Source organism: Camelus ferus, chromosome 4 (genome assembly GCF_009834535.1).
Source record: "Camelus ferus isolate YT-003-E chromosome 4, BCGSAC_Cfer_1.0, whole genome shotgun sequence".
Taxonomy (NCBI): Eukaryota; Metazoa; Chordata; class Mammalia; order Artiodactyla; family Camelidae; genus Camelus; species Camelus ferus.
In genome coordinates, this window is record NC_045699.1 from 53,179,627 (window position 1) to 53,201,422 (window position 21,796).

General features: G+C 37.9%; 1 long non-coding RNA gene across 1 annotated transcript in view; it reads right to left on the reverse strand.

Moving 5' to 3' along the window:
- The window catches only part of LOC116663218, a 65,025-nt gene that overhangs the window by 16,647 nt on the left and 26,582 nt on the right, over window positions 1–21,796 (reverse strand). Inside the window, exon 3 of the long non-coding RNA XR_004319393.1 lies at window positions 8,249–8,304. This is a non-coding gene — a long non-coding RNA (uncharacterized LOC116663218). The remainder of the gene's footprint in view (window positions 1–8,248; window positions 8,305–21,796) is intronic.

Genomic DNA, 21,796 nt, shown 5'->3' on the forward strand with positions numbered 1-21,796 from the left:
TGTTATCACATACTGTCTCACTGGCCTTATTCAGAACGACACGAGTTTAGGGTGTCAAAGTGCTGTCAGGGAAGACCCATCTTGCTGGCCATCGATTCAGCATTATTTCTTTTCTCTTTGCTTAATAGCCATCTACATTAAAAATCTGTTTCAGAATCTCACATTGTATTTACCTGTGAAAAAGGAGTGGGTTTCACCCTTGCTCACTCTCATCCTAAAGCCAGTTCAGAGGCTTCCTCTTCCATATCATCAACTACTTCTGAGGTGTCATGACCCTTAGCCTTTTTTTTTTTTTTTAAAGAGGAGGATTTATCATTGTCTCACACAATGGAAAAAATGGCAGAAGGTACCACTTACAGCTCGTAAAGGTCTTGGGCTGAAAAAGCTGTAGATGATCTTTGTGTAGACACTGCTGTCCTTCACATGGACTCCCAGATCTGATCCTCCATCCCACACCCCCCAGCTCCACAAGGTCATTGTTCCTCTTCCCATCAAACCCCACCCCAGCCACCCAACCACAAGTGAGATAGGGAACTCTTTCAAAATTTCCTGTGTTGGCAGAAAGTTTACACCCTGCTTCCCTCCAGCCTGCCTTTTGGATCTCAGAAGTTCGTGTTGAAGATTGAAAAAGAAAAACTCACCTACTGTTTCCCTCCCTTTCAGTCCTGCTTCCCCCAGAGTTAGTGTGAAAATCACTGAGGAAAGGTCCCATGTAAGGAGGTAGAGAGAAAGAAAGCATGATGGTTCATATTCCAAAAAGTCATTGCACTAATTCAATCACTGTCTGCTCCTCAAGGACTACGAGCAGCTTGAGGGAAGCACCAGTAAGAAGCGCCACTCCTGGTGCCAGCGCCCACTGCTCAGCACACTTCTGGCACAGCCACGTAGCCTCAGAAGTGCTCGCTAAATGGATACACATGTGAGCTATCACAATTTTTGATTATCAGATATGGAGAAAAGTTGGCTGCAACAAATGATATTCTTAACAACTTCCAACAGTGCAACGTTTCAATCAAGCAGAAAAATGCTTTACTTCTAAGTGGAATACTGGAGTACTTAGTGTAAACTGTTGAATTAAACAGATTTATGACAGTTCTGCAAAAGTAAAAGTTTACAAGGTGTTTTAAAGAAACTGATATCACAGGCCATATAATTTCCACAAGCATTTCAATGTAAGACTGTGTAATTCCTCTGCATCTGATGGTGATGTAAGTGCAGGCGTCAAACACTCAGCTCTCCACCCTCAGTCGAATGGGATGACCAATGGATATAAAATTAAGGAAAATCCAGCATCAGCACTGGAAAATAGGAAGGATGCCATGCATATGCCTAACACGTTAGGAAATGTATATTTCATATAGGCTGATGGTAATGAATAGGTTCCATTTAGGCTCTATTCGTGAATGTCCTTGTGACAGACAAGGAATAGCAAGAAAGTGGAGGGATCTAGACAATTCCCATGAGACCAACAAATTTGCAGGGGTGAAAAGAGACCCTGGGACAGGAAAGCCCACAATCAAAATACGAGTTGTGTTGTTAGGCTTTCTTCTTGAGCCAGGAGCCACCTCAAGGAGAAAGTGCTCAGAACAGAAGTGAGAAGCCACTTTCAGTGGGAGGCCATCCCAAACAGGGTCATCCTAGGTCCTGAAAAGATGCTGTAGGTATAAATAAGAAAATCACTTTGAAAAGATGAAATGCTTCTTTTGAAATATTTATTCTAAGAAATAAGAACACAAATATGCCAATTTGTGTCTCAGAAAGGTTCCAGAGGGTTTCTGAATGAGAGTCTAGTAACAGAGTCAGTAGTGGAAGTAAAACAAACAAACAAACAAAAACATAGTTGTTGAATGTGGCATAGATGGCTGATCGTCCACCAAAAATTCATAGTCCCCCTTCCATTATTATTCTTGGGAGGCACTTGCCCCTTGACATTGGGGTAGAGCCATATGAATAGTGCTTGACAAAGGAGTATGAGCAGATGTGAAGCATCTCTCCTGGGCTAAGGTTTTTAAGAAGCCAGTGTGCCTGCTCTATCGAATCTTTCTGCTTTGGCTGGAAACAGAGGACTCAGAGGCCCTCAGGGATGGAAGGAATCTGGGACCCTGAACCGTCAAGTAGAGGGGGAACAAATAAATTTCTATTGCTAAGCAGAATGCTGGAGTTTGCGTGGCATTGTAAATGGTTTAATAGCTGCAAATTCCTTCCCTCCCAGTATCCACACCCCTAGCAATGTGACTTTGCTGTGCCTTCAGAAAAGAAAAACTATTTCCTCTCTATGATTTCTTCACCAACCAAAGGAAAACTCTGTTTTTCCGTACTCTACTATACTCACACCAATGCTTCACTTCTGCTACCAGATGTGTATGTTTTTTCCCACACAAAGGAATTCTCCAGTTCTCTGTGGACACACACTAGGTGTCCTATAATTCACTTAAATTCTGACACTACCTACCTAAAGTCAGCACCAGATCCCTCTAGTTAAGAACTTAGTCCCACAGGATTGCTCCCACTTTAGATGACAAACACAAGTGCAGGTTGTCATCCGTGCTTCTGACTGACCAGCTATAAATCAAGGGCTCCCATGATCTCCTCCTCGGGTTCACTAATTTGTTTAAATAGCTCGCAGAACTCAAGAAAACAGTTTACTAGCTAGATTACTAGTTTCTTAGAAAAGGATAAAACTCAAAGAAACAGTCAAATGGAAGAGATACATAGGGTAAAGTACGGGGTAAGGGGCACAGAGCATGCATGCTCTCTCTCCCTTGGTGTGCCAACCCTCCCACGTGTTCAGCAACCTGGAATCTCCAAACCCCTTTGCTTAGGATTATTATAGAGGCTTCATTACATAGGCACAGTTGATTCAATCACTGGCCATTAGTGATTAGTCTATCTCTAGCTCCTCTTCACTCCCCAGAGGTTGAAGGATAGGGCAGAAAGTTCCAACCCCCTAATAGTAAGGTTGGTTTGCCTGGTAACCAGTCCCGTACCAGAAGCTATTCCGGAGCCCCCAACCACCATCAGCTCATTAGCATCTAAAAATACACAGTCATTTTGAAGATTCCAAGGATTTTAGAAGCTCTGTGCCGGGAACAACAGGGACAAGACCAAATGTATATTTCATATTGTAAGTCACAATATCTCACCTTCTACCCAGAAGTGGATAAAATCTAGCTGGCCTCGTGACTTGTTTAGACCTACAGAATGTGGCAGTAGTAACACTGTGTGGGTTCTAGAGCCTGGGCCTTAAGCTCCTCTCCTCACTTATTGGAATACTCCCATCACCATGTAAGGGGGCCTGGGTCAGCAGAGAGACTGAATGGAGAAAGACCCTGAAGCCATCAGAGGTCACAGAGCCATAGGACTGAGCCCAGGAGAAATCAGTAGAAGAACCACACAATATAAAACTCAGGGGGAAATAACATTAAAAAATACAATGGAGATAAAACAGATGTCTCTGAATTGCAAACTTCCAGAAAACAGTGGAGTGATATCTAGAGCATTCTGAGGGGAAAAGATGTGACAAAGAACTCTGTAACTAAACAATTGCTTTGTATATATGAGACTGAAAATTTTATACTGAAGGATATAAGACATGGAAATTACATCATTCTTACATGCTTCCAGAAAAGCATGTATGGTTAAAAATTTCTTGAAGATTTGATCAAGACATAAACAACAATTTTAAAATTCAATAATGTGGAAGTTGTGGTAGAAAAGCCTCAGTGATACAAGTGTTAAGTGAAACTTAACAAAGAACCGTTTAAATAACTATAAGTGTTTTAAAAACGTAATACAGATGTTAATAATTCTTAAAAGAGAAGCTATATGATTAAAATGATAATAATTTGGGTCAAAGTCAAAATTATTATCAATAAAAAACAGGGCATGTGGGAATAGATACACAAAGGTATGTTAAATTTCTTATGCTAAATTTCTTTAATTATCAACATCAAGAATTAAAGAGAATATATTCAAATATTTTTTTATTTAAAGGGAAAACAAAGCCAAATAAAAAGACTGCATCTTTTATTTTTATCAGTGAGACTTAGCAATATATCCACAGTCCAGTGATTTCTTAATAAATTATATATAAACACATGTATGTGCAAGTTCATATGCATGCATTATAGAACAACATATGGTGATGGAATCATCAAAAGGATGAGATAAACCTGAAATTAACACTAATTTAAAATAAATTTAATTGCATTTATTAATAACACAAACTTTTTTCTTTCACTAAAATAATAATGACTTAAGCAGGAGCAGAATGATGAATTTGCTCTCAATGTTTTAAAAAGTCTTGATTCCACACTTTGCAATACAGCAATTCAAAGGTGTGATTCTGGATCCATTTTTATTTCAAACTTGGTTTTAGTGACTGTAATAGCTGGATAAGATCCTTCACAGATAGACAAACTCAAGGTGAAGGAGTATGTCACTGGCCACACTTAATAATCACAACACTTACGTTCTGTGTCCTCCACCAATTATGTAATTGTTATTGTTGAAATGTGGTAGTAAATTTCCACCTTCCACAATATTAATCAATTACTCTTGAAAACAGATCAGTACATGTTATATTTTTATGCTTCAACAAATGGGTTTAAAATTCTCTTAAACTTTTAAACAGGATAAAAATTCTATTTCAGGTTTTATAAGTGTGTTGATATGAGAGATTATTTTTTATAGGTGTAACATTTATATAGTTTTCAGCAATGTATCAGATAGCAATGGAAACACACCAAGAAACATTTCCAAACATCCGTTTTGAAAATGCTCTCTATTACCTCATAACGTGGCTAATGGTGAATTCCTGCCAGGAAAAGGGAAAGTATTAGCTAGGCCTGGTTTTTTTTTTGGGGGGGGGGAGTTGTTATTATTGTTCCTTGTGTCCGTGTTTGCATAGTGGACATTACTTTCAACCTGCGTGGTTTTTTTTTAGGAGTCATTTTAAGATCTTTGCCAATTCTGTGAATTTGCTTAGACAAAAGTAAACAAATAACAATTAAATCCACTTAACTGAATACACTTAAATTACAGTGAGTCAAGGAAAGTGAGCAAAAAGTGTAAAAGTGTCAATGTCACTCACTCTGATTTCTAGAAATCATTTTCTTCTCACCCCACTTATTACGAATAAACTGAGTCTGTCTTGCATGTGGACCAGAGCAAAGTATCAGTTTCAGTTCACATTCGATATTAGTAAAGCTTAATATCTTTCTTAATTTTTGAAAATAATAAAAATATTTTCTTCAGTCTGCAATGAATACCTTGCACACCAGCTGGGGTATATATATATATATATCCCACTCTGGAAAATGTAATAAATCAGTATGGAAGTATAACAGAAAGATGATCATAGAAATGAGACCAAATATATCAATGATGGCAGTAAATATAAATGATCAGAAATCAAAACCTAACTCTAAGAGATACATCTAAAACCAAAGTATTAAATTATTTTAAAAGCTTAAAAACAAAAAGACAGGGAAAGGCACACTTTTGTTTTAGCAGGCCCAAACAAACAGGAATGAGGAGTCACAATATTAATTTCAGACAAAAGAGTATCAAGTATCGTTACACAGGAAAGGGAGTCTCCTTGCACACTGACAGAAAGCACAGTGTACAGAGATTTCAAGAACAAAAATGCATATGGATTAGAAACTCTAGGCAAAATATACAGGAAACACAACTGTTAGAGACTAAAATACCACCCAGCCTTGGCCATTCAAGTGGATAAAAACCAACCAAGAATATAGAAGATATGAATAATAAAGTTAATAATAAATATATATATAGTGATTTCAGGGGAAGAAACAGAGAATATGCCCTCATTCCAAGATTTTATGGAACATTTACATAGATAGATCATATATTTGACTGCAAAAATAAAGCCAATATAAATTCCAAAAAGTAGGAATTGTATAGGTCATATTCTCAGATCACAATATAATTTAAATGTAGAAATTAATACCTAACATGGTCTCATTGGCTTTTTCTTGTAAGCCATGCTCCCCAAACCATAAACTTTCCACCAAAATATCATAGAAATTCCTACAATCTAGGAATATATGTCTATTATGCTCTTGAAATATTCCTCTTCAAACTTTATGGAAAAAATAATTCAAGGCTTAAATTACTTCATAATTGAAGAAATACACGCATATTATAAGGAATCTGACAATCAACTAAGGTGCAAAGAAAAAAGGCAAAAATCACCCATAACCATACTATCCAGAGATATTTTTGATTTTACCACTTCAGGCTTTTTCCTGTATATACATACATTAAATGCACACACAAACACACAAGCACTCACATGCTTTTTTTATTTTTATCACAGAATAGGGTTATAGTGTAAGTTTATAATTTTCTATTCATTAACTAATGTATCACAGGCATAATTCTATGTCAATAAATAAGTTTCCACTGTTGTCTTTAAAAACTGATTTTTCACAGTGCATGGATATACCAGGAGTTAATTCACCAATCTTCCATTGAACTCTTTATTCACTGATCTATTAATATGCGACCATATATATTGCTTGTGTTGTGCTCCAATTTATCATTTGATGGTGTTAATTTTCTGTGTTGTTTCTATTGTTGTTTGATAAGTTTGGTTAATTTTTTACATTTGTATTTTTGTTCATTTGGTTTGGTTATGCTAAGATATTTTAAAAATTTTATATAGTTAAAACTATTACATTTTTCTTTCATAATTTCTGATTTTAATATCATTTTAAACTGCCTTACATATCCCAAAACTATAGAAAAATCTGCTTATATTTTTTTCTCGTTTTAAATTTACTTTTGAAAACTTCAATCGATTTGCAATGTATCTGAGTACAAGGCATGAGACTGGGAGACAGTATGCATAGTGGTTAGTAGCATGAACCCAGCATCAGACTGCCTGTGTTCAAATTCAAGCTCTATTCCTGACTAGTCAGACAAATTATTTAGCTTGTGTGCGCCTCAATCTTCTCATCTGTAAAATGGTGATAAGAAGAGTGTCCACTCATAGAATTACAGTGAAAATTAAAACCTTTAATTGGTATAAAGAATGTAGACCCATGCCTTACACATAGCACTAGCTATCCAAATATCCAAACTATTTTCCAAATGACTAGCCAATTCTGACAATCCATTTACTGAATAACCTCTGCTCTCACTCCTAATTTGAAATCCCATTTTTATCATTGACTAAAATCTAGTATATTATCTATCTGGCCCTATCCCTATACCAGGACTTTATGTTATTCTAATTTTGTAATGTGCCTTCACACATCTGGTGCAGGTATGACTTCATCACTCCTCTTTTCCAAAGTGTTCTTCTCTCACCCTACCCTGGTATTTTTCTAGATGAAGTTAAAAATATTTCATCAAATTCTAAAAAACAATTCCACTGGAATTTTAATTGGGGTTGTGTTGAATTTATGAATTGATTTAAGGGTATTTAGCCTCTTCACATTAAAATAATTTTAATAACAAATAGTTTACATTTTCCAAAAATATGCACTGCCTGTGTTTAACAAACGGATAAACAAGGTTCAGAAAGTCTCGGGCGCTTACAGAGGAAACAGGTGGCAGAGTCCAAGATTTATATCTGGATCTGTTAAGTTGTCACCTAGGTGACAATTACTAAAATGTGTGATTTAGTGGTGTGATTTATGATCATTAATTTGAATAAAGATATATTCAAATATTATTTTAGAGATTAAATATTTTTTTCCCAGCATGTTCACACTTCCACCTATTTTCCTAGCCATTCCTTTTCTATTTCATGATGTGCATTCCAAAAGCAATATGTAATCTTTGATGTCAATAAATTCTGCAAGTAGTGGCAATGTTCTCTGTCCACAGCATGACTAAAAGCAGAAAAATCTCACTAAATGCTGACATTTATTTTTCTATTTAGTAGTACATTTAACCTAGAGACAATATGTAAATGTATGAGTTTTTTCCTGGTTATATAAGGTACGTTTAACAGAAGAATTTCCCATGTTGTGAGTTTTTTTTAGTTTGCTGCAAAAACCTTTGACAGTCTACTGGGCGCCTGCATATATGTGAAGAATTGAATAAGACACAGTCTCTTGCCTCCAGAACCCTAGAGTTAAATGGTTAGACATATACAAATACTTTACATATATTTGGATATCATTGTATCCCATTTCTTGGAAATATGGACAAGGTAAAGGAACAGAGGGCTCTCTGGGGCCCCCTGAGGTCTTCGCTGAGTATGTGATCTTACCTGGGTCCCGATGGATGAGTAGAAACTAATCACTGGTCAGTGGGAGGAAGGGCAATCTACGAAGAGAGAAAAACAAGAGGAAAAGTGTGAGGTTGGAAAAGCAGGTCATATGTGAGAAACTGCACATGATTTAATATGCTGACCATTCAATATAGTTTCCATCCCCCAAAAGATGTCTTAGAACTTCAGTATATGAAGACTTCATCAGACTCTGGCCAGCCATTCATTTTCTCAAGGTCACTTTCCATTTATACCATCAATTACTTAAAGTTTTATCTCTCTTCTGACTTGATATTTTCCTAATTTTCTTCTTTTATGAAATTTGAGAATATCTTGAGCAGAAAAATTTATAAACACCTTTCAGCTTTCCTTCTGCTTAGGTGAAAATTTGACTAAGCTTCACCCATTTGTACTAGTCAGTTTGATATGTATGGTTCTGTGCGGCATCAACACATCCTTCATTAGAGTAACAGTCCCCTGTATGTTGTTTGAAAGTCTATCTGATCCCCAACTCCCAGTGTTTCATAAATCTGAATGCAGGGCCTAGGTCTTTGCATCATCTCTGCAGGAGACAGAAGGCTGAAGAAAGTATCTAGGCTTTGGAGGGTGAACTTAGGTTCCAACCCCAGTGCTGCCATTTGTCCTGTGAGTGATCTTGGGCAGGCCATTTGTCTTTCTGAGCCTCAGCTTCCTCAGCTAGAAAAATGTATGCCCTTGGATTTGCTTACCTGGGTCTCTGAGGAACAACATTGAATAATATACTCTCAACTTTTTGAGGATGTCTTAAGGCCTGAGGAAAATAAAATCCTAGGAGTGAAAAAAATGGATGACTTCCAGCTCATTAAAAGTTGCCAGTCTTTGAGTAGATTTTATTCTACCACATTGATAAGTCAGTTTATAAAACACCACATGGTAGAAATCATAATTCTTGAAGAGCAAATGTTCCTAAATTATGTCCATGTTGACTTTATAATTAGAAACAACACATTAGGGAAGCAGAAACGAAGTACCTAATAACTGCTAAAAATGCTTGCAAGAATCCACCACTCTAGGTTGTGCTATGTTCTGGGGTGGATCCAAAAAGACAAGAGGGGTATATCATTGCAAGGGCTTGTCTTCTGTCTATCTGATAAAAGCCATCATGGGGTATTTCTGACTCTGTAGCCCTCCATCTTTGTCTCCTTTTCTGCTTCCATTTGACTCTCTTACTCTACACTAGTGTGGTTAGCATCTATGACTTCATTCTCAGACTCATTTTGGCAGATGGCCACTCTTCCGTTTCCAGTCTCATGCACTAAAGGTCTCAGCCATAACAATAAGGCAAGAAAAAGAAGTAAAAGTCCTACCAATTGGAAAAATAAGTTAATTATTTGTTTATTTACAGAGGCATTATTGCTTATGTAGAAAATTTTAAGGAATCTACCAAAAAAATAGAATTACTAGAAAGAAGTGAATTTATTGTGATCACTGGATATAAAGTTAATATATATAAATAATTATACTTCTATATATCAATAAGAAAATAAAACTTTAGAAAGAATGCAATTTACAATTGCATCAAAAACATAAAATACTGAGTATGAAACTCATTTTAAAAAGAAATTTCTGGGGCAATAGAAATGTTCTGTATTTCAATTGAGTGGTGACTGTATAAGTATTTATGGTTGTTAAAACTCTTTAAGCTCTACACTTAAAATCTGTGCATTTCATTGTATGTGAATTTCACCTTAAAAAATCTTTTAATTGCCCAATTTTTTAAAGCTATCTGCAAAACTTTATACTAAGCAAGAGAAGGCAGACACAATAGGTCACATGACATGTATGACTCCATTTATATGAAATGCTCAGAATAGACAACTCCACAGAAACAGTGCAGGTTAATGATCACTAGTGGCTGGGGAGAGGAGAGAATGAGAAACTGCTTAATGGGCATGAGGTCTTACTTTGGAATGACAGAATTGTTTTGAAACTAGATACAGTGGTTGCATGACACTGTGAATGTACTAAATGCCACTAAATTTTTCAATTAAAATGGCTAATTCTATGATATGTGAATTTCACCTCAATAACTTATTTTAAAAACAACAAACATAAAAAGGACGTTGGATTAGAAAACAGACGTGAGTGTGCTTGAGACCTGGAGTTAGTCACTTCCCACCTTTGAGCCTAAGTTCTTTTAACTACAGCTTGGGGCATTTTCTATGTGCCTGGCCCTATGCTACAGGCTTTACATGCTTTTCCTCCTTCAAGTTCCATTTACAGATGAAGAAACAGGCTTAGAGAAGTTGAGTACCTTGCCCAAATTCATATATTTCCATCTGTGTTTCAACAAAGCTGAATTCTGTATCTCCTATCTATTGAAGTACTAGCTTTTTCAGCCGTCAGATCAGCAGACGCCCTGCACCCTTTCAGGGCTAGATAATGAAGTGGATCTCTAAGACCAAACCAAAGGTGAGAGCTCTAAAGAGATCTTGTAATTATAAACCATAACTGGACACTTAAAACCCCTGGTCTAATACCAAGCATCTCCAACCATCCTTGGCTAAAGACTCTATAGCTGTGAAATTCAAAGAACCTATCTTGTCTGAAAATTAGAGCAAAGAAGGAAGTCTTCAAGTGTTTTCCCTGTAATTATATGTGAAAATGAGAACTTCATACCAACTAACTAGTGTACCTCACTCCTCTGAGTACCCTTTTATTTTTTGTTGAGTGTCTTATATGCAAATTGCAATTTAACTTCTTTCTTCCCAAGCTTTTGCATTTTTCCATTTTGAAGCTTATTTATTATTCCTTGCAATGTCATAATAACAGGTTAAACCCAAGCTCTTGCAGGATTTTTGCCAAGATGAGATTTTTTGAAAAATCATATCTAAATTACTTCATGAAATAATGTTCCTATCTGCCTCCAAGCTGCTGTCAAGGCTGAGGCCAAAAGCTGTGCTAAGAACAGAGCAAACTGAGCCAGGGGTCTCCAGGGAAATAGTGGAGTAGAAACAGCTCTGGGGATATCAGTAGATATCATCTTATTTCATATTTTCCTCTAAATGGTGTAGGTGTTACCTTTACAAAGTACATTTCTTAATCAGATTCTGATCCTACAGGGGTTGGAAGCCCCCAGACCACATGCTCCTGGCTCTCGTCGGAACTTCTATTGTGATGAAAATGAAATATGAGGGAAACATCTCAGCTTTCTTCGACTAAGTAATCTGACCCTTAATATAAAATTCTGTCATTCATTTATTTAGCAAACATTCTCTGAATGCCTGCTAAAGTACAGGCACTGAATATAAACATAGGGATAAAAAACATAGTCCCTGCCCTTCAGAAAAATCACACTCTGATAGCAGTGATAACCATAAAAATACATTCTTACAGCACAAAGTGATAGAAGGTATTATTGCCCAAAGGTGGATTAGTGATAATTTGAGGGTCAGTGGTATATTATCCTTTTAATTTTGATTTGTTTATTTATTCTTCATTCACTCAGCAAAACTTTACTAAGTAACCACAATTTGCAATGTGCTATTCATTGCTTAGGGGTGCACAAAAATGAACTGGATAAAATAGTGTGCACAAAAATCTTTTGTCAATTTTATTGACTTAACAGAGAGACAATGCACATGCTAGTTATTTTCTGTTGCTTCTCATATCTATTATCAAACTTTTCATTCTGCTCTGTGACCCATAAAGTACACTCTCAGTGGACTTCAATATGGATAAATTTTCCTCCAAAATGTGTTTTATATAGGCAAACCACTATATCATTTGAATTCCTTGATCAATAATCTTTATAGCATAGTGAAACTATATTTATTTTTCTATTTTAACATCTACTTAAATTATGTCCACATTGTCTTTTCCATATACATCACAACACAGACATTTTTTAAGTTATCAGGTTTTTTCCAGTATTAAAATTTTCTAATTATACTTTCTGTACTGTGATTTGTTGTTGTTGTTGAGGTTATTTCTACCCAGTCCAGTTTTTTAAAATCTGGATAAATTCTGTAGATAAAAATCCCTTTAAGGTAATATAATCTTTTGTCAGTTTTTCTTCAATAATAAATTTAACTATACATATATTTGTTATCAATATTACTTTAAGTTCACTATCTCTACCTGCAATATTTAGTTGTGATTTCATTACCTAAAAATAAAATTAATGCTTTTAGAGTTGTTCAGTTTCAGAAGACCTTTTAATTTTACCTCAGCAGGATTAAAATGGCAATGTCAAAATGATGAGGTCAAAATATTTTGCTTTACATTGTGCAGCTTCTTGGATTTACACATCTGTAAAAGCACTTAGCACAGTGTATTTAGATTCGTGTCTGCCTCCCTCAGGAAAATGTGAACTCCTTGAGGGAAGAAATTAAGTATTATTCACCTCCGGGAAGTCAACACCTTGCTCAGCCTTTCCCAGATGGTGCTGAGTAAATGTAGGTTGACTGTAGAGTCATAAATGTTTTGGCTTTCTTTACATGCTCGTCTGTGTGTACGGCTTTCCAGGTGTTTCATCTAAAGAGCTAACCAGCATAATGTTGTCAATGTTCTTAAATGCAGGGAATCCTAAAGTACAGCCCTGGTACCCCCTTACTTTGATGAACTCTGTTCCTACTCCTGTCACAATTCATGCTCATTTGTCCACACCCTTTCGCAAGCTCTGGCCCTCAAGTGAAAACACTGAGTTTCACACCCCAGTCCTGACCTCGGAGCCATCACTCTTGGGGCTAGGTTCTAGCCCACCAGGATCTACAACAGGAGCTGAGAGCAAATGGGTTAAAGAGGAGGGGAGAAGAGGGAGGCGGGGAGGAAGGAAAGGAAGAAATGCTGTGCTAGTGTATGTTCATCTGACTGTTTACTGAAAGCTCCGTGGAGGCAGCAAGTTCATCTGTTTTATTCACTGTTACGTACCCAGCTCTGCGGACACTGCCTGGTACATAACTGGTGCTCAGTAAACATTTTTAATGGATGGGAGACCTGATAAAAGACACTCCAATTTACTGAGAACCTACTATTCAACAGGTTTGGTGCCAATCATTCTCACCGATGATCTCATTTTAAATGTCACCCTCAAGCCATCTTGGTGAGGTAGGTGGTATCAGTCCTGTTTTACAGAGAAAATACAGGGCCCTACACACTAGTGGTCAGTAACTCTTCACAGACTAGGCACCATGGAGTGAAAGCTTTGTCAGAGGAAAAGGGAACTTAGAGATGACCTAACCAAACCCTTTCCTTTTACTGAAGAAGATAAGCCCCGAATAGCTGAAGTGACTTTGCCGATGTCTCACAGGGCTTAGGGTTGGAGGCCGGACCTGAACTCAGATATCCCACCTCAGTTAGGGACCTTTCCCTCTGTTTTGATGCCTCCTGCTTGTTCCTAACACTGCCACATGTAGAGAAGACAGGAAACCATCAGTCATAGTCTTACCCCCCAAAAGAGCTAATTCCAAGTGTTCTTTAAATCATGTTCCACAGTCATCTACTATACCACTTTCTGATCCCCATAAACTCCATGACTTTGGTCTACTTGGGTGAACTTGTGTGCAGCTCTTGGCCCTTTAAGCCCCCAGCCTTGTATACGGCCCTGAAAATTGCGGAACTTTTTTATACTTGGCAGAGGAACATTTACAAAAGAACAGAACATGCTCTTTTTCTTGTCTTAACTTGACTCCATTGTTCACCAAATATATTTTTCTTTCTGTGGAGTATAACTGGAGAGTTTATGACACGATTTAACATTGAAATCTGTAATATAAAGATCGCTCTTTATCCCTATACTCTGACGGTTTGTCAAATAAGGTTAACGTAGATTGCCAAAAGCATGACTACATTATTAGATAATTCCTCAGGTTAGCTCTTTGCTAACATGAGCATGTTGCAGACAGAGGAATCAACAAGAAGAATGGGGATCAGGAAGCAAAGGAAGGGGAAATGCAAACACAAACTTGTGTTTCTCACGGGCCCCAGTTCTTGCTGTTCTGGAGGCCTGCAGTCTGGATTCCTGAGGCGGGCATCACACACTATCTACCTTACTTCCTGGGCAAACCTCTGCTTTGCATTTCAAACACTTCCCTAGTGCCCTCTGTACTGCTTCTGTGCTAATCTAAGAAAGGAAAATTTGTCATTCAGAACTGTATAGTTTTATTGTATTTATGATACATAACATGAACTAAGTGTTTTGCCAAGCAAACAACAAGAGACGTTGGCTAATGGTAAATTCATACCCACATTGTGTCTTGGGTGGACTGTTGCAAGAGTCTCCTAACCAGTTTCCCTGCTTTCCTCCCACCTCCACAGCATCATCACAGAGTAATCTTTCTAGAATATAAATCTCATCATGTCACTCTCCTGCTCAAAACCTTCAAATGTTGCTTTAAAACTTACAGAATGAAGTTCCACCTCATCAACATGGTGGATACTAGGCCAGACCTCCACCTCACACCGGATTGTCTCTCCTACACCAACACTGTTTCTCAACAAGACAAATTGTTACTTTGCAAATATTACGCTTGTGCCTTTTCTCTCCCTCATGATCTCCTAATAACACTTTAAGATCCGGTACAGAAGCCCCATCCCCTGGGAATCATTGAGACCTTTCCAGGTAGAGCTGGCCATGCCTTTCTTTCTTTAGAGCACTGATCACACTGAAACCTAGTTATCTGACCCCTTATCCATCTACCCCACTGGACTGTAAGCTCTTCAAAGTAGGAGACTATGGTTAATACTCACTTATCACCCCAGTTATTAGCATAGTGCTTGGCAAAATAATAAGAGTCTAAAAAAATACTCATCAAATGAATATTTACTTTGTTCAAAGCACTGTTAAATGCTATGAGAGATGCAAAAATTATTCAAAGTCTGTCTTTAAGAAACTTGCCCCTCATTAGTTAATAATAATCTAGTAATTAATGGCTAGTAGTAATGTACTGATGTTGGTTTCTTAGTTATAACAAGTGTACCATAGTGATGGAAGATGTTAACAGTCAGGGAAACTGGAGGAGGAGTTTGTAGGAACTCTCTGTGCCATTTTTGCAGCTTTTCTGTAAATCTGAAACTATTGTAGTTTTTTTTTAGTTCATTAAAAAAATAAATTACTGCAAGCCTTGTTGAAACTGGCTCAGTGATTAATCAACTTCCAAGAGACAGCTTTGCTAGGGAGATAAACATTAAGGCTAATGAAAACTCACAAGTTCAAATCCAACCTGGGACCTTAACAGATGAAAGACCTGAGAACTCTGAGCCTCCACTTTCTCCCACAAAAAACAGGATTGGCAGTACTTGTCTTGCCTACCTACTTCAAAAGAAAAGGGAAAAAGAGAGAGAAATATACACTGAGTGCCAGTCCTGTGCCAGGCAGGCAGCTTACATACCTATATTATCTTCCTGAATCCTCAGAACGACAACAGACACTGTAAAGCCCATTTTGCAGACTAAGGAGGCTCAAAGAGGCTAACTTTTGCCTAAGGTCGTATTATTAGAAAGTGTTGAAGTCAGATTTTGTTCACAGGTTCTCTATCTCCTGGATTGTTCCCTGCTGCCTTCCTTCCTCCCGGCCGCCTCCCACGGAATAGAAACACAAATGCTTTGGAAACTGCCCAACAAGTCTACACTCCTGCATGAACAGTGCTTCCAACACAAAATTGGAATTGCCCAACTGACTGTCCAATCATAAATGTGGGAAAGGGTCTCTCACTACTTGCTAGTACTCAATAAACAGCTCTCCAATAGGGCAAGGGGTACTTGAACAGCCTTCCAAGGCACCATGAGCCAGCGCCTCCTGCGAGCTCTCATGTTCCTCTTTCTAGGTCGTTGGGGGCTGCCCTGGGGAGCAGCCTTTTGGCAGCTCCACAGACTCCCTTCTGCTGCAGAGTGCTTTATTATCGGGGTGTCCAGGGCAGGAGCTGCAGAAGTGTATTGGTAATGCGATGCGATAATAGTGTATCAAATTCAAAATGCCACTTCTGCCAAAAGGAATTTAATTAAGCACGAAAGTGGGTTACTGCAATGAAATACACATGTGTTCTTTAAAGTCATGCGTGCCTTTGGGTATTTGGAAAATACTCTAAGTGCATGTTATTACACGAATCTTGTTATCAATCAGAAAGAAGGTTTTAGATCCTAGGTATATGTTTTGAAAAATGTGAGCATCTTGAAACCTTGCTGTTAATGTGTCAGTTTATCTGCATGAGATAAACTGCATTTTGCATCCAGGCCAAGACATAATCTTTCCCCTCACTAATCAAGATACAATGGACTTTTCTAGTTTAAAGTTTCAGCTTTGCTTGCAAATCCAGACCAAGCTTCCAAAATCTAGACAACTAAGAAAGTTGCTATTAGTATTTTCATTTTTAATAAGAGTATTAACTGCCTTTAAACACAAGCATTTGTTATTATAGGTTCACAAAACATCATGAATGGTCTAACCCAGAGGGCTATTAAAGGCCATCTAATTCAATCCCTTCTTTTTGTAAACGAGGAAACTGAGGCCCAGAAGGCTATTAGCCCAGGATGGCACAGTGAGTGACTGGCAGGGCTGCGCCCGTAACTCAGGCTCCAGGCTGATGGCACATAGCTCACCCAGATATCCTCTTTGGGACTAAGTGATCCATTAAATTACTGTATATGTGACTGAGCGTCTTTTAAAAGTCACATATCCAGGAGAGAATGAGTAACATGACTCTAACTGGGGGGAAATATGGGATGTACACCAAATGAGGAACATTCTAATTTAAAAGGGGGTAAGAAATTAAATTCTCCAAAAAATCAGTGTTATAAAAGACAAAAAAAATTGATATTGAAATAGACCATGAACTGAATAAAAGTATGTGGCACAGTTAAACTTATTAAGGTCGATAACCGTACTGTGCTCAAAGAGAATATGCTTATTCATTAAAAAATGAACAGTGAAGTATTTAAGGATAAATGAACATGACATACAATTTACTCTCGATTTGATCAGAAAAAAGACATAGACAAACGGACAAAATAATTAAGGCAAAATGTTAACAATAGATAAATCTGGATATAGGTTGTAAGAGTGCTCTTTGCTCTATTTTTGTAAGTTTGAAATTATTCCAAATACAAAGTAAGAAAAAAATTTAAGCCATGCAAATGATTACCACCAGCACCACAAAATTATAACCACTCTTCATTCAAGAGTAAAGGAGGGCATTTTAAGAACATCTCCAAAAATACAGAATCATGACATCCTTCATGCATATTTACTACAAAAGCAAAATCTCAATACATGAAAGCAGTGAACAGGGTCACCTTAGAAGGCCTCCCAACTTGGTGTTTTTGTCTTGATTTGGGGTTGGCTCTACCCCTCTGGGACTGCTGCCATTTACCAATTTTGTTATGATCTTTCGTAGTAAAAATAACTTTCTATTATCCTAAAAATTACAATGAGAAAATTGATGCCCACTGATTGCAGCAAAATCATTAACCCACACGTTTTTCTCTTAAAAAAAAAACAAAAAGCTAAAAGGGACATTTCTGGATATAAACAGGAAAATGGTCACTCTGGGCCATGCTGAGGGTCCTGGTTCTGAGGAGAGACAATAACCTTTTCCCTGGAGGCTTGAACAATCAGCTTCATGGTAGAGCTTCATTTACACTGGCCATTATTTACACTGGCCCATAACAGCAGTGCCTGCTCATCCCAATGGGAAGCAAAGCCTCTTCTCTGAATCTGCCATCTGTTTCTGGGCAGTGCCTGTCAGTTGTCTGCTTCATAAGTTCACACCAGTACTGACTGTCCACACAAACCATGCAGCACTGGTGTTGCCCAAAGATAAAAACAAATTCTGGCCACCACTCCATATCCTTTGGTCTTAGAGAATGCTTTACAGTGTTTTCTGTGAATAGCAGGGTAACCTTACTAAGTCATTCATGGATAAGTTTATTCCAACAGGTCTACACAGTATGTTTGTGGCTAATGGAATGTGTTCTGTTCTGGAGAAGAAACTAAGTCCAGAGGCTGGGTCCTGCCCTCGGGAAGCTTGTAATTGCACTGGAATCCAAACAACATACAATGCATCCACAAGCAGCCACACTGGCCATAAGCCATACAGCCCGGACACTCTGTGTGCACACATGTGTGCACACACACACATGCACACACAGAGTTGTAAATGCAGTAATCCTGGCACAGAAGGTACTTGCATAACAACATTTCTATCATATTGTTTAGCTACATACGACTACATGTGCCTAATCAAACTAAATGTGCCATGCTGTCTTGTCTTCTGGCCTGTGACCCACTGTTCCTTCTGCTTAGAACATTCTCTCCCACCCTACCCTCACCACCCAATATCCCGCTTTCCCACCACCACCCCACCTTCCCTTTGGTTAATTCCTATAGCTTCTAGTTTGGATGTTATCACCCTTTGAAAAGTTTCCCTGACCCCTTCCCTCTTGGCCTGGGTCCTTCCTACGTTCTCCCGTGATAGCCCCTATTATGTTGCAACAGGGCCTCTAGAGTCAGACTGGTTAGGTTCAAATCTTGGGTCCCAGACCTACTGGCTTTGAGGCCTAAGTCAAGTTAGTCAAGGGCATAACACTTCTGTATCTCCTACGGTGTATTATCTCATTTAAGTTCTAGCCAATTCTCTAGGAGAAGTGAGGAAACCGAGTCACAGAGAGGTTCCATAACTCATCCAGTGTGACATACCCGGGGAATGGAGATCCAAAGCCAAGTCTCGAGGATATTAAAGACATTGGTTTTAAGCATCACCCTGAACTTAATCAAGTGGTACTAAATCTCTGCTACAGTCAGGGAGGAGTCTGGGCAGAAGGAGTTGGGACTGCCTTTCTGGAGGAGGTCACGTAGAAGTGCCAAGAGATTGTGAGCTGGCATCCAACCCCTGGGACAATTGTAAGCAATTGTTTGAAAGCCATTAGTTCAGTTTTAATATCACATTTAGTCACACAGTCCAATTTTTTAAATTTATATTTTCACTTTCATTAGGAGTAGGAGAGAGAAAAACAAATTATGCTGATAGAGGGCCCTGGTCACTCCTTCCCACAGGAGCTTGGAATATGTTCCCCATTTCCTAGAGAACAGAGACGATCAGAGTTACATAGAAATCCACAGGAAAATTATTCACAGTTGAAATAGGAGACAGTAAATCACAGAGCCTAAAATCGTGGGTTTTGGAATCAGAGCCCATCCTGCTGCTTCGTCGCTATGGGATCTTGTGAAAGAAAACTTAGGAACTCAAGTTTTCTCTAACTAGAGTTAAACTAAGCGGTCCAAGTCAAACAGGGCTGTTAGCCAGATATCAAAGGAGGGGAAAGACAGGAGTTCAAGGATGAGGGGGTAGTGTGTGTAAAGACAGTCCGTCCTGACTATCTGGTAACACCCCTAAATAGTGCTCAGGAGACCCTGCTCCTGTTTATCATGATGTAGCCACTTCCACTTCACAGATGACCCAGAATTTTTCTCTGGGAAACATGCTGCTGTAATTTCATCTCAGCTGTTTGTTTAGAGGTTTTGAGTGCTAAATTTTGATTCTGAGGTTAAGTTATCCTTTGAAAGTAGTTTTAAGATGCCTTAACTTGAACAGCAACTAAAAGGAATATCTGTTTTAGTGTTGTAAGCTTCACTAGTTAAACACTAGGGTCTTCTCTCAAAAGATTTTCTTCCGTCAATAATATATCTCCAGAGATCTATATTTCAATCATATTCATTTTCTCGTTTTCTATACTTTCAGAATCACTGTTATTCACTGCTGAGAGAAGGAAAGGGAATGTAAATGTCTTTGCTGGTTCGATACATAAATTCATTTTCTGAAAGCCAGTTTAATAGATCCTACCTGACCAGCAAATGATCAGTACACGTGATTAGTAATGGTAATAAGAGAGGCTGTGTGAGGGAGGGGACCCAAGGTGAGGCTTCCGGGAAGGGTGTCACATAGTGGGCTTGGACACACAATGGGTGGACACTGCTCGGCAGAAAGTTGTGGAGATACACTGGACAGCCCCTGGCAGGCTGAATTCACACCTTGACTCCCTGCTTGATTTTGGTGGCATGAACCAGGTTCCTGTATGTGATGAGAGCCTCTAGGGAGTTGGCATATTCCACCGAGCCTGTGTTAGTGCCTTTAGTGAAAGTATCGCTTGTTACTCCCAGGTAGATGATTAGGAAGGGGTAGTTTAAGATGTACTGAGTCCATCTACCTCCTAATAGCATCAACTGAATAAATTTTAAAAACTACGTGAGTAACAAAATACCTCTTTTCTTCGTAATTGCCCACATTTTAGCACCAATAAGATTACAGCATGGAAACCTTTTTTAATTTTAATTTTTAATTGTAATATAGAAACTTTTTTGATATGCAAGGTATTTTAATTATTGGGTAACTAGCCAGCATCCCAGCTGTTGCTGGTACAACTCTTTTCCTGTCATTAAATACATAAGCCCTTGCTCAAATTTCTCATCAGCTTTCTACGCAGTTGCCCTGTAAGGAAAAGTTGCATCATATTCCATACCTACAGTTTGAAGTAACTGTCAGGCAACCACTGACTTGGGTTCACACTTGAAATTATTTGCCCTCTCTGGCCACAACTCAGCAACCCTGGACTATAACTGCCTGGTTCTATGAGCTCCTCCCTAAAATCTCTCCCAGAGAAGGCAATGAAAGCCACAGGGCTTATATTTTGAGTCAGATTCACCCAGATATAGTTTTGAATTTGACAAAAACTTTCAGTCATAGGACACATTTAGAAGGGGAAATTATGTGTGGAATCTAAAGGAAAAAAGACACAAATGAACTTACTTACGAAACAAACAGACTCACGGACACAGAGAACAAACTTATGGTTACCAGTGAGGGGAGGAGGTGAGAACGGATAAATTGGAAGATTGTGATTTGCAGATACTACTATATATAAAACAGATAAACAACAAGTTTCTACTGTACAGCACAAGGAACTATATTCAAAATCTTATAGCAATATATAATGAAAAAAATATGAAAAGGAATATATGTATGTATATGTACGACTGAAACATTATGCTGTACACCAGAAACTGACACACTATAAACTGAATATACTTCAATTTAAAAATTGTTGAAAAGAATAGAGGGGGGAAAAAACAGAAAATTAATTTTATTCATACAAATATTATTAGGTTAATAAGGTTTGTTTATAGCTTTGCCCTTCCTCATCATAAACTATTAGGACAACAACTACACTTAGCAACACAGCAAATTTAGATTCTCAAGATTATTTACATTTTTATTATAAAAGCAGTAACAACTTTAAAGATTAAAGTTGGAAGGAAAGCTTAAAGAATAATCATCTCAAATCCCAACACTCCATCAAAAAAATTTTATTTTCACTGTATCCCCATTCCTAGCTCTAGTTTACATAACTGAAATCATAGAACACATAAATTTTTATAATCGGCTGTTTCACTTCACTCTCAATTTCAAATATTTTTAATGTTGATATGTAATTTTTATTTTCATTTCATTTTTTGGTACAAAATCTACAGTTTTTCTGGCTGCATAGTTCATCAAATACTGTAACTTTTTTAGTCAA